This window comes from Hyla sarda, chromosome 2 (assembly GCF_029499605.1).
Source record: "Hyla sarda isolate aHylSar1 chromosome 2, aHylSar1.hap1, whole genome shotgun sequence".
Classification (NCBI taxonomy): Eukaryota; Metazoa; Chordata; class Amphibia; order Anura; family Hylidae; genus Hyla; species Hyla sarda.
In genome coordinates, this window is record NC_079190.1 from 19,040,915 (window position 1) to 19,055,009 (window position 14,095).

A 14,095-nucleotide genomic window follows, 5' to 3' on the forward strand; every position below is an offset into this window, starting at 1 on the left:
CTTGTTCTTAGGAGATATCTTGGCCATTTACTTACCAAGTGGTGCACCTTAACTTCTCTTGTGGAACAATTTGACCTACTTTGGAGTGTAATATGGGGTCTCAGGTTATTCAACAATATTTTTAGTAATGACATTTATACAGTCTCACAATTACAAACGGCCCCTTGAAGACAACCATAAGGCTGTGTGAAAATGAGTTTGACACCCCTGCCCTGGTGCAAGCTCCAACTCAGTCCTCAAGGCCCACCAACATTCTGAGTTTTTATAAGTTCCTCCATTGAAATAGAACAGGGGACAATTCTAATCCCAGACTATTGGTGGCCTTGAGGACTGGGTTGAGGACCTCTGATCTAGACAATTGGACGCTGATGTGGCCCTCTGTGAAAGTGAGTTGGCACCTCTACTCTGGATGCAACAACACCATCTACACCAGTGGTTACCCACCCAGTCCTCATAACCCACCAACATTCTGTGTTCTTTCAGTTATTCCATTGGAATAGAACAGGAGAAAAAAAATCAAACCCTGGACTGTCGGTGGCCTTCAGGACCGGGATGGGGAGCTCTCATCTAGACTATTGGACAACTCTTCTCTACATTATATTACTCAATTCCCTCCTTGTGACATGATCTTGGTGGTGCTGAGGACTATGAAAGACTCCCAGATGCCATCTTACTACCCCCATGACAAAAAGTAAAAAAAAAAATGATGTCTTTTTTTGTAGTAAAACATAACACAACTATATAAGTTTCGTATTGCTGGAAGTGTCAGTCCCCCAAAAATAAAGTAAACATGTCAACAAAAGAACCAATTGCACAATTGCATTTTTTTCGTTTTTTGTTTTTGTTCATTATACATAATTTTCTTTTGTTTCATACATTATGAGTAGAGATGAGATTTTTGAAAAATTTGATTCATCCAATTCGCCGAATTTTCCCCAAAAATTTGGATCAGTCCAAATAAAAAAATAACCGTTTTTAATGCAGCAAATCTGTATTAAAAACGGCTATTTCTGGCCTACAGAGAGCCTCAATAGGGGTGTAGAACACTTTGCCTTGCTGTAACACGCATAGGGTGTGTGCTGGGTTAGTGAAATAATACTGTTATTCAGTATGACATGCAGATTAGAGGCATCGCTATTAGAATCAGTATTGCAGAGTGGCACAATGACAAAGCCTGGAGGTGGCGGCAGCATGAGGAGACCATATAGTGGTTGAATGACCCAGCCTGGAGGTGGCAACAGCCTGACGAGACCATAGGGCCTCACAATTGAAAAGATTAAATATATTTTTTAACATTTAAATTGAAGATTTCAAATTGATGAACCTAAAAAGTTTTATTTAATGTGCCAGCAGCATGAGGATACTACATGGCAGTATAGTGACACAGCCTGGAGTTGGTGGAAGCATGAGGAGACCATATAGTGGCTGAATGACACAGCCTGTAGTTTGCGGCAGCATGAGGAAATCATACAGTGGCTGAATGACACAGCATGGAGTTGGCATCAGCATGAGGAGAACATATGGTGGCAGTATGAGACAGCCTAGAGCTGGCATCAACATGAGGAGAACATATGGTGGCAGAATGAGACAGCCTGGAGGTGGCATCAGTAGCATAAGGAGTTGTCACGATGCCGGCTGGCAGGTAGTGGATCCTCTGTGCCAGAGAGGGATTGGCGTGGACCGTGCTAGAGGATCGGTTCTAAGTCACTACTGGTTTTCACCAGAGCCCGCCGCAAAGCGGGATGGTCTTGCTGCGGCGGTAGTGACCAGGTCGTATCCCCTAGCAACGGCTCAACCTCTCTGGCTGCTGAAGATAGGCGCGGTACAAGGGAGTAGACAGAAGCAAGGTCGGACGTAGCAGAAGGTCGGGGCAGGCAGCAAGGATCGTAGTCAGGGGCAACGGCAGAAGGTCTGGAATCACAGGCAAGGAACACACAAGGAACGCTTTCACTGGCACTAGGGCAACAAGATCCGGCGAGGGAGTGAAGGGGAAGTGAGGTGATATAGGGAAGTGCACAGGTGTAAACACTAATTGGAACCACTGCACCAATCAGCGGTGCAGTGGCCCTTTAAATCGCAAAGACCCGGCGCGCGCGCGCCCTAGGGAGCGGGGCCGCGCGCGCCGGGACAGAACTGACGGGGAGCGAGTAAGGTACGGGAGCCGGGGTGCGCATCGCGAGCGGGCGCTACCCGCATCGCGAATCGCATCCCGGCCGGAGGTGGTAACGCAGCGCCCCGGGTCCGTGGAACCGACCGGGGCGCTGCAGTGAGGGAAGTGTAGCGAGCGCTCCGGGGAGGAGCGGGGACCCGGAGCGCTCGGCGTAACAGTACCCCCCCCCTTGGGTCTCCCCCTCTTCTTGGGGCCTGAGAACCTGAGGATCAGACTTTTGTCCAGGATATTGTCCTCAGGTTCCCAGGACCTCTCTTCTGGACCACAACCCTCCCAATCCACTAAAAAAAAAGTTCTTCCCCTGACCTTTTTAGAGGCCAAAATCTCTTTAACAGAGAAGATGTCCGAGGAGCCGGAAACAGGAGTGGGAGGAACAGATTTAGGAGAAAAACGGTTGAGGATGAGAGGTTTAAGAAGAGAGACGTGAAAGGCATTAGGGATACGAAGAGAAGGAGGAAGAAGAAGTTTGTAAGAGACAGGATTAATTTGACACAAAACTTTAAAAGGACCAAGATAGCGTGGTCCCAACTTATAGCTCGGGACACGGAAACGGACATATTTAGCGGAGAGCCATACCTTGTCTCCAGGGGAAAAAATGGGAGGAGCTCTTCTTTTCTTATCTGCGAATCTCTTCATGCGAGAAGAAGCCTGTAAGAGAGAATTTTGGGTCTCTTTCCATATGGTGGAAAGATCACGAGAAATTTCATCCACAGCGGGCAGACCAGAGGGCAAGGGGGTAGGGAGGGGGGGAAGAGGGTGACGGCCGTACACCACGAAAAACGGAGATTTGGAGGAAGATTCAGAGATTCTGAAATTATACGAGAATTCGGCCCAAGGTAGAAGATCTGCCCAGTCATCCTGGCGGGAGGAAACAAAATGTCGTAAATAGTCACCCAAGATCTGGTTAATTCTCTCTACTTGTCCATTGGATTGAGGATGGTATGCAGAAGAAAAATTTAATTTAATCTTGAGTTGTTTACAGAGAGCCCTCCAGAATTTAGACACAAATTGGACGCCTCTATCCGAGACGATCTGTGTAGGCAACCCGTGAAGACGAAAAATGTGTACAAAAAATTGTTTAGCCAACTGAGGCGCTGAAGGAAGACCAGGAAGAGGGATGAAATGTGCCATTTTGGAGAATCGATCAACGACCACCCAAATAACAGTGTTGCCATGGGATGGGGGTAAGTCAGTAATAAAATCCATACCAATCAGAGACCAAGGTTGTTCGGGGACAGGTAGAGGATGAAGAAAACCAGCGGGCTTCTGGCGAGGAGTCTTATCCCGGGCACAGATAGTGCAGGCTCGCACAAAGTCCACCACATCAGTCTCTAGAGTCGGCCACCAATAGAAGCGAGAGATGAGTTGCACAGATTTCTTGATGCCCGCATGACCTGCGAGATGGGAGGAGTGACCCCATTTGAGGATCCCAAGGCGTTGGCGTGGAGAAACAAAGGTCTTTCCTGGAGGAGTTTGCCTGATGGAGGCTGGAGAAGTGGAAATCAGGCAGTCAGGAGGAATGATGTGTTGAGGAGAGAGTTCAATTTCAGAGGCATCTGAGGAACGAGAGAGAGCATCGGCCCTAATGTTTTTATCAGCAGGCCGAAAGTGAATTTCAAAATTAAATCGGGCAAAGAACAGAGACCACCTGGCCTGACGAGGATTCAGCCGTTGGGCAGACTGGAGGTAGGAGAGGTTCTTGTGATCGGTGTAAATAATAACTGGAAATCTTGATCCCTCCAGCAGATGCCTCCATTCCTCAAGTGCTAATTTAATGGCTAGAAGCTCTCGATCCCCGATGGAGTAGTTCCTCTCCGCCGGAGAGAAGGTCCTGGAAAAAAAACCACAAGTAACAGCATGCCCGGAAGAGTTTTTTTGTAGAAGGACAGCTCCAGCTCCCACTGAGGAGGCATCAACCTCCAATAGGAAGGGTTTAGATGGGTCAGGTCTGGAGAGCACGGGAGCCGAAGAAAAGGCAGACTTGAGTCGTTTAAAGGCGTCTTCCGCTTGAGGAGGCCAAGACTTGGGATCGGCATTTTTTTTTGTTAAAGCCACAATAGGAGCCACAATGGTAGAAAAATGTGGAATAAATTGCCTGTAATAATTGGCGAACCCCAAAAAACGTTGGATGGCACGGAGTCCGGAGGGGCGTGGCCAATCTAAGACGGCAGAGAGTTTATCTGGGTCCATTTGTAGTCCCTGGCCAGAGACCAAGTATCCTAGAAAAGGAAGAGATTGGCATTCAAACAGACATTTCTCTATTTTGGCATAGAGTTGATTATCACGAAGTCTCTGAAGAACCATACGGACATGCTGGCGGTGTTCTTCAAGATTGGCAGAAAAAATCAGGATATCGTCCAGATATACAACAACACAGGAGTATAGTAGATCACGAAAAATTTCATTAACAAAGTCTTGGAAGACGGCAGGGGCGTTGCATAGACCAAAGGGCATGACCAGATACTCAAAGTGTCCATCTCTGGTGTTAAATGCCGTTTTCCATTCATCCCCCTCTCTGATGCGGATGAGATTATAAGCACCTCTTAAGTCCAGTTTGGTAAAAATATGGGCACCTTGGAGACGATCAAAGAGTTCAGAGATGAGGGGTAGGGGGTAGCGGTTCTTAACCGTGATTTTATTAAGACCGCGGTAGTCAATGCAAGGACGTAGAGAGCCATCTTTTTTGGACACAAAGAAAAATCCGGCTCCGGCAGGAGAGGAGGATTTACGGATAAAGCCCTTTTTTAAATTTTCTTGGACGTATTCAGACATGGCAAGAGTCTCTGGGACGGACAGAGGATAGATTCTGCCCCGGGGTGGAGTAGTGCCCGGGAGGAGGTCAATGGGACAATCATAAGGCCTGTGAGGAGGTAGAGTCTCAGCTTGTTTTTTGCAAAAAACGTCCGCAAAGTCCATATAGGCCTTAGGGAGACCGGTTACATGAGGAAGCACAGGGACACGGCAAGGTTTACTGGGAACCGGTTTTAAGCAGTCCTTGGAACAAGAGGGCCCCCAACTCTTGATCTCCCCAGTGGACCAATCCAGGATTGGGGAATGGAGTTGAAGCCAGGGAAGTCCAAGAAGGATTTCAGAAGTGCAATTGGGGAGGACCAACAGTTCAATCCTCTCGTGATGAGATCCGATGCACATTAGAAGGGGCTCCGTGCGGAAACGTATAGTACAGTCCAATCTTTCATTGTTTACACAATTGATGTAGAGGGGTCTGGCGAGACTGGTCACCGGGATGTTGAACCTGTTGACGAGAGAGGCTAAGATGAAATTTCCTGCAGATCCAGAGTCCAAGAAGGCCACAGCAGAGAAGGAGAAGGCAGAGGCAGACATCCGCACAGGCACAGTAAGACGTGGAGAAGCAGAGTAGACATCAAGGACTGTCTCACCTTTGTGCGGAGTCAGCGGACGTCTTTCCAGGCGGGGAGGACGGATAGGACAATCCTTCAGGAAGTGTTCGGTACTAGCACAGTACAGGCAGAGATTCTCCAGGCGGCGTCGTGTCCTCTCTTGGGGTGTCAGGCGAGACCGGTCGACCTGCATAGCCTCCACGGCGGGAGGCACAGGAACAGATTGCAGGGGACCAGAGGAGAGAGGAGCCGGGGAGAAGAAACGCCTCGTGCGAACAGAGTCCATATCCTGGCGGAGCTCCTGACGCCGTTCGGAAAAACGCATGTCAATGCGAGTGGCAAGATGGATGAGTTCATGTAGGTTAGCAGGGATTTCTCGTGCGGCCAGAACATCTTTAATGTTGCTGGATAGGCCTTTTTTAAAGGTCGCGCAGAGTGCCTCATTATTCCAGGATAATTCTGAAGCAAGGGTACGGAACTGTACGGCATACTCGCCAACGGAAGAATTACCCTGGACCAGGTTCAACAGGGCAGTTTCAGCAGAAGAGGCTCGGGCAGGTTCCTCAAAGACACTTCGAATTTCCGAGAAGAAGGAGTGTACAGAGGCAGTGACGGGGTCATTGCGGTCCCAGAGCGGTGTGGCCCAAGCCAGGGCTTTTCCAGACAGCAGGCTGACTACGAAAGCCACCTTAGACCTTTCAGTGGGGAACTGGTCCGACATCATCTCCAAGTGTAATGAACATTGGGAAAGAAAGCCACGGCAAAACTTAGAGTCCCCATCAAATTTATCCGGCAAGGATAGTCGTATTCCAGAAGCGGCCACTCGCTGCGGAGGAGGTACAGGAGCTGGCGGAGGAGATGATTGCTGGAGCTGTGGTAGTAACTGTTGTAGCATAACAGTCAGTTGAGACAGCTGTTGGCCTTGTTGCGCAATCTGTTGTGACTGCTGGGCGACCACCGTGGTGAGGTCAGCGATAACTGGCAGAGGAACTTCAGCGGGATCCATGGCCGGATCTACTGTCACGATGCCGGCTGGCAGGTAGTGGATCCTCTGTGCCAGAGAGGGATTGGCGTGGACCGTGCTAGAGGATCGGTTCTAAGTCACTACTGGTTTTCACCAGAGCCCGCCGCAAAGCGGGATGGTCTTGCTGCGGCGGTAGTGACCAGGTCGTATCCCCTAGCAACGGCTCAACCTCTCTGGCTGCTGAAGATAGGCGCGGTACAAGGGAGTAGACAGAAGCAAGGTCGGACGTAGCAGAAGGTCGGGGCAGGCAGCAAGGATCGTAGTCAGGGGCAACGGCAGAAGGTCTGGAATCACAGGCAAGGAACACACAAGGAACGCTTTCACTGGCACTAGGGCAACAAGATCCGGCGAGGGAGTGAAGGGGAAGTGAGGTGATATAGGGAAGTGCACAGGTGTAAACACTAATTGGAACCACTGCACCAATCAGCGGTGCAGTGGCCCTTTAAATCGCAAAGACCCGGCGCGCGCGCGCCCTAGGGAGCGGGGCCGCGCGCGCCGGGACAGAACTGACGGGGAGCGAGTAAGGTACGGGAGCCGGGGTGCGCATCGCGAGCGGGCGCTACCCGCATCGCGAATCGCATCCCGGCCGGAGGTGGTAACGCAGCGCCCCGGGTCCGTGGAACCGACCGGGGCGCTGCAGTGAGGGAAGTGTAGCGAGCGCTCCGGGGAGGAGCGGGGACCCGGAGCGCTCGGCGTAACAGGAGTCCTGAAAGTGACCTGGTGACATAGTGGGGCGGTGGGTGGCAATACCAGGACCCGGTGATGAAGGTGGGTGAAAAAAGGAGAACTTGGCATTAGGTCTGTGGCATCAGGCGGGAGGCAGGATCAGAATAGTAGTTGAGGCAGGTAGGCAGAAGAAAACGGTCTCTGTTCTGAAAGTATTAGTGTGCACAAGTAAGTATTGAGGATATGCATTATGTAAAACTTAACTTTTAATAATATTCTAAGGATAAAATATATGCACCCAATTTTTTTTTAAATCAAACAAAAGGAAAGGTGTGCAAAAAACACCATGTGCCACCTACACCACCAAGTATTGATGTGATGCAAAGACCTCTAAAAGGTGCAAGGGAACAACGTATGGTTCATTGTAACCGGTGGGGGTAGAAAACTTCCCCTCTAAAGCCCTACTCTCGCATTATTAATTCCCTTCTTGGCAAGTGTTACTCGCCCTAAAAAGTGACGGGCGCACACAGGAACCTCTCCCTATTTCAACCTAAGGACCCTGTGAAATGGTAATGTTTGTAGGTGGAAATAGGGAGAGGTTCCTGTGTGGGGCCACCCTTTTTAGGGCGAGTAACACTTGCCAAGAAGGGAATTAATAATGCAAAAGTAGGGCCTCACAGGGGAAGTTTTTACCCCCATCGGTTACAATGGACCATACGTTGTTCCGTTCCACCTTTTAGAGGTCTTTGCATTTTATTTTAAATCAAACAAAAGGAAAGGTGTGCAAAAATCACCATGTGCCACCTACACAACCAATGTAGGTGGCACATGGTGTTTTTTGCACACCTTACTTTTGTTTGATTAAAAAAAAAAAATTGGGTACATATATTTTATCCTGAGAAAAGTTAAGTTATAGCTAATACATATCCTCAATACTTACTTGTGGTCTAATGCGGAGGAATGTCTGTAACTGGGGAGCAGCACCTTACATATGTTTTGCACTATCCATATTTGTGAAGCGTTGGTGTGGCACCATGGTCAATCTACTCTGATGCATCAGGCATTGGTGGGTGGAAATCCTGGCTGATCCATCCCTGATTCATCTTCATTAGAGAGGAGCGAACTTTTGAAAAATTTGATTCAGCCGATTCACAGAATTTTCTGAAAGAATTTGATTCAGTCTGAATTTATTCACAGTGAATCTGTATTAAAACGGCTATTTCTGGCCTACAGAGAGGCTCAATAGGGGTGTAGAACATTTTGCTTTGTTCTAACACGCATATGGAGTGTGCTGTGTTAGTGAAATAATGCTGTTATTCAGTATGACATGCTGATTACATGCGTCACCATTAGAATCACTGCGGCAGAGCGTCTGAATGTGGCAGCAGTGAGACCATATGGCATTAAAATTTAAGAGAATAAATAGATTTTTTAATGTCATTTTTATTTAATAAAATTTGAAATTATTTACATTTTTTGAGTACCCATTCTGGTGATCATTGAGCTGGTGGTTCACCGCGAGGCGAGCTGCCACCTGTTTCAGCCCGTTCCTCTCACCGCCCCCCCCCCCCTCCCCACCCCACTCCCACGGTCTTACTCTAATGTGGAACTGAAAATGTTTCATTTAAACAGTAATGGCTCATTGTGATTCCTCCAACCAGTTTCATTGGCTTCTTGCGGTAATTCCAGCATGAGTAGAACATATAGTGGCTGAATGGCACAGCCTGAACTTTGTGGCAGCATGAGGAGACCATATAGTGGCTGAATGGCACAGCCTGGAGTTTGTGGTAGCATGAGGAGACCATATAGAGGCTGAATGGCACAACCTTGATTTGGCTGAATCATGAGGAGACCATATAGTGGCCGAATGGAACTGCTTGGAATTGGCTGAAGCATAAGGAGACCACATAGTAGCTGAATGGCACAGCCTGGAGGTGGTGAAGCATGAGCAGACCATTTAGTGGCTGAATGGCACAGCCTGGAGGTGGCTGAAGCATGATGAGACCATATAGTGGCTTAATTGCACAGCCTGGAAGTGGCTGAAGCATGGAGACTATATAGTGGCTGAATGAGACAGTCTGGAAGTGGCAGCAGCAGCATCAGAAGTCCTGAAAGTGACCCAGTGACAGAGTGGTGCAGTGGGTGGCAATACCAGTACCCGGTGACGAAGGTGGGTGAAAGGAGAACTTGGCAGCAGATGTGTGGCATCAGATGGGTGGAAGGATCAGAATAGTAGCTGAGGCCGGTAGGCAGAAGAAAACAGTCTTTTTTGTCAAAGTATTGGTGTTCACAAGTAAGTATTGAGGATATGCATTACGTAAAACTAAAATTTTCTTAGGATAAAATATATGCACCCAATTTTTTTTTTAAATCTAACAAAAGGAAAGGTCTGGAAAAGACACCATATGCCACCAATACCACCAAGTGTTTATGTGATGCAAAGACCTCTAAAAGGTGGAAGGGAACAACGTATGGTCCATTGTTACAGGTGGGGGGTAAAAACTTCCCCTGTAAGGCCCTACTCTCGCACTATTAATTCCCTTATTAGCAAGTGTTTCTCGTCCTAGAAAGGGCGGCCCCACACAGGAACCTCTCCCTAGTTCCACCTAAAAACACTGCCATTTCCCATGGTTTTTAGTTGGAAATAGGGAGAGGTTGCTGTGTGGGGCCGCTCTTTTTAGGATGAGTAACACTTGCCAAGAAGTGAATTAAAAGTGCGAAAGTAGGGCCTTACAGGGGAAGTTTTTACCCACACCTGTTACAATGGAGCATACGTTGTTCCCTTGCACCTTTTAGAGGTCTTTGCATCGCAGAAATACTTGGTGGCATTGGTGGCACATGGTGTTTTTTGCACACCTTTCCTTTTGTTAGATTTGAAAAAAAAATTGGGTACATATATTTTATCCTAAGAAAAGTTACGTTTTACGTAATGCATATCCTCAATACTTACTTGTGGTCTAATGCAGAGGAACTTCTGAAACTGGGGACCAGCACCTTAATTATGTTTTGCAGTATCCATGGCAGCACAATGAGAGAGCCTGGAGGTGACAGCGTCAGCATGAGGAGACAATAGAGCAGCACAAATAGAGAGCCTGGAGGTGGCAGCATCAGCATGAGGAGACCATATGGCGGCACAATGACAGTGCTTGGAGGTGGTAGCATCAGCATGAGGAGACCATATGGTGTCACAATGACAGAGCATGGAGGCGTTAGCATCAGCATGAGGAGACCATAGAGCAGCACAATTAGAGAGCCTGGTGGTGGCAGCATCACCATGAGGAAACCATATGGTGGCCCAATGACAGAGCATGTAGGTGGTAGCATTAACATGAGGAGACAGCCTGGAGGTGGCAGCATCAGCATGAGGAGACCATATGGCGGCACAATAACAGAGCCTGGAGGTGGTAGGATTAGCATGCGGAGACCATATGGTGGCACAATGACAGAGCATGGAGGTGGTAGCATTAGCATGAGGAGACAATGGAGCAGAATGAGACAGTCTGGAGGTGGCAGCATCAGCATGAGCATGAGGAGACCATATGGTGGCACAATAACAGAGCCTGGAGGTGGTAGCATTAGCATGAGGAGACCATATGGTGGCACAATGACAGAGCCTGGAGGTGGCAACAGCAGCATGAGGGCCATGCCAACTAAGGGTTGAGTCTGAGGAACCCACCAACTGTTGACTGGGGGTGTCGGATGTCACTTGGAATTAAGTAGATAACCGAGTGAACCAATCAATCACGGCTGCTGGGTTTCTGGTCAAGACACGACTGCTAGCTGACACCAGGAGCTCCTACCTCTTGCTGCGACTCCGGCTGCCACATGCCCCTACTCTGCTGTGACCTCTGCCTGTGCCTGATGAATTTAGGCCTCTGCCACTCCTCTGTGCACGTCCTGGCACTACTCTGCCTGACATACTTATTGCGTATATGAGGGGAGTACAATACGCTTCACTACGCTGAAAACAGTATTTGTCTAGAACACCAGCTGGTGAGTACTTTTGCCTGGACTTTCACAGTATCTAGGCCCTTTACAGATTAGCAAGTACAAAATAGTACACTTCTTACATGTAGGTATGTGGTATGCACTTATGAGGGCAGAAAAATGCGCTACAGTACACTTAAAAAAGTATCTGAGTACAACAACAGCCGGTGAGTACTTTTGCCTGGACTTTCACAGCATCTAGGCCCTTTACAGATTAACAGGTACAAAATAGTACTGTAGCACACAGTTGCTGTGTACTAAACCGAAAATTGCACTCTCTCACAGACTATTAGCAATGGACTGCTGGGTACGTATAATACCGTCTACAGACTAGTGTAACCAGTAGTGTTGAGCGGCATAGGTCATATTCGAATTTGCGATATTTCGCGAATATATGGACGAATATTCGTCATATATTCTCTAAATTTGCATATTCCTAATATTCGCGTTATATTTTCGCATATGCAAAAATTCACGTATGCGAAAATTAGCATATCCAAAAAGTAGCATAAGCAAAATCCGCATATGCGAAAATTCGCACTCCAGTCTCACACAGTAGTATTAGAGCCCTCTTACACCACACAAGCTGGAAGCAGAGAGGGGTGATCACTGTGATGTGTACTGTGGAAAAAAAAAAAACTAAACGAATATTCGTAATTACGAATATATAGTGCTATATTCGCGAATATTCGCAAATTCGCGAATAAGCGATATTCGCGAATAAAATTTGCATTGCGAATATACGCGAGCAACACTAATTACCAGCAGACCATTTGTTGTGGAACAAAGAGGGCAGAAAAATGCGCTACAGTACGCTTGAAAACACATATTGGAGTAAAACACCAGCTGGTGATTACTTTTGCCTGGACTTTCATAGTATCTAGGCCCTTGACAGATTAACAGCTAAAAAATAGTACACTACTTAGATGCAGCTATGTGGTGTACACTTATGAGGGCAGAAAAATGTGCTACTATACGCTTAAAACGTATTTTTGCACAACATCAGCAGTACACAAGAGTGCTGCAGCACACAAAAGCTGTGTACTAAACCCAAAATTGCACTCTGTCAAAGACTATTAGGAATGGACTGCTGGGTATTATACCGTCTACAGTCTAGTATAAACAGCAGATGATTTGTTGTGGACAAAGACACAGAATTGCGCTGAAAAATTATTCCTGCCTCCTCTGCTAAGGTTTATGAAGTTGAGGCAGCTTGTTGAAATGGATGAGACAACACAAAGCTCTCTGCCCCTCTCTGTAATACAATGCTGTAGAAAGTGACTGGGAGGTTAACGGCTTCAGTAAAAATCCTTTTCAGTGAAAAGAAGCACTGCTCTCTGTCCACCAGAACGCTGATGTGACTAGGATGTGAAACGCTGCTGAAATGAGTTTTTCTGTCAGACACAGGCTGTCCGTCCTATCTCTCTGCAGTGTAATGAATGAAGTGACTAGCCAGAATATGGCTGCCGATTATATAGGGCTGTGACATGTCACAGGGGTGACTGGCTGCTGATAGGCAGCATCCTGAATGTGATTCAGGGTCCTCCTTCCCAGAGTTCCTTGCCCCATGTCCTAACATGTGGATCCGCAATTTTAGATGCCCTGGAATCTGAACCGCACGCGCACATTCGTTGGAAATCAAATTTTTCATGAAATTCGTCAGCTTCGATTCGCTCATCTCTAATCTTCACAAAGGTCAGTCTCTCCACATTTTTCGTGGACAGACAAGTTCTCCTTGGGGTAACTATGGCCCCCACCGCACTAAACAACCGCTCTGATGGCACACTACTGGCCAGGCAGGACAGCTTTTCCAGGGCAACTCTGCTAGTTGCAGCCACAAATCAAGTTTGGCTGCCCATAACTCCAGCGGTTCTTCAAGGTGTGTTGGCATGGGGATGTCAAGGTATGCCACCACCTGCTGGTTCAGGTCCTGCTCCATGTCTACCTGCTGCTGATGAGTTGCTTCACTTTTTTGGATGAAGACAGTTACTCATCAGCGACTATAGACTCAGGCTGCTGCTGATGGAGCTGGTACTGATCCTGCCACCCCACCCCTGCCCAGCAGCCATGGCAGTGGAAGGTGAGTGCAGAGGGCCCCCGAGTAAGACCTGCGATAGGATGAACGATGGCGCAGATGGCATCGGCCAACTGTCTACATAGGATGTCTCTGTAGTAGGTCAGTTTGTCCTCCCTCTCAGTGGGTGTAAAAAAAGGCCCCAATTTTGTGCCGGTAGCGAGTGTCCAATAAGGTAGAGAGCCAGAAGTCATTACGCTGCCGAATGGTGACAATTCAGCAGTCACTATGCAAGTAAGTCAGCATGCATCGTGCCATTTGTGCAAGTGACTCGGAGGGACTCCCTGCCTCTATCTCCACTGCATACTGCCACGTTGTGTCTGGGTCCTCTGTCTCGTCTTCCTCATAACCCTCTAGCTCCTCTGGCTGCTCCTCCTGTCAGATGACTAGAAAAACTGCCCATCTCGCGAAATCTAAACTGTGCTTCACTGTACCCCTCCCCCTCCATTTCAGCCCCCAAGGGCTTATGTGCCCATGAGATGTAGGCGACACGTCTCCAGTGCCCTGACCAGCCATTGTTTCCAACACGTGTTGAAGCAAATGAAGCAGTGGAATGAAGACGTTCATCCTGTAATCCTGGCGACTGACTAATAATGTGGCTTCCTCAGAGGACCTGAGCAAACGGCAGGTGTCACGTATGAGCTGCCAGATAGGGAAGTCCCCCTATCTGCTTGGATTATCAAGAAATCGGTGATGGTTTTTCTCTGTTCGTACAGACGGTCCAACATATGGAGGGTGGAATTTCAATGTGTGGAACCATCGCAAATCAGACTATGTTGGGGGATACCATTCTGAAGCTGCAGCTCAAGGAGGGT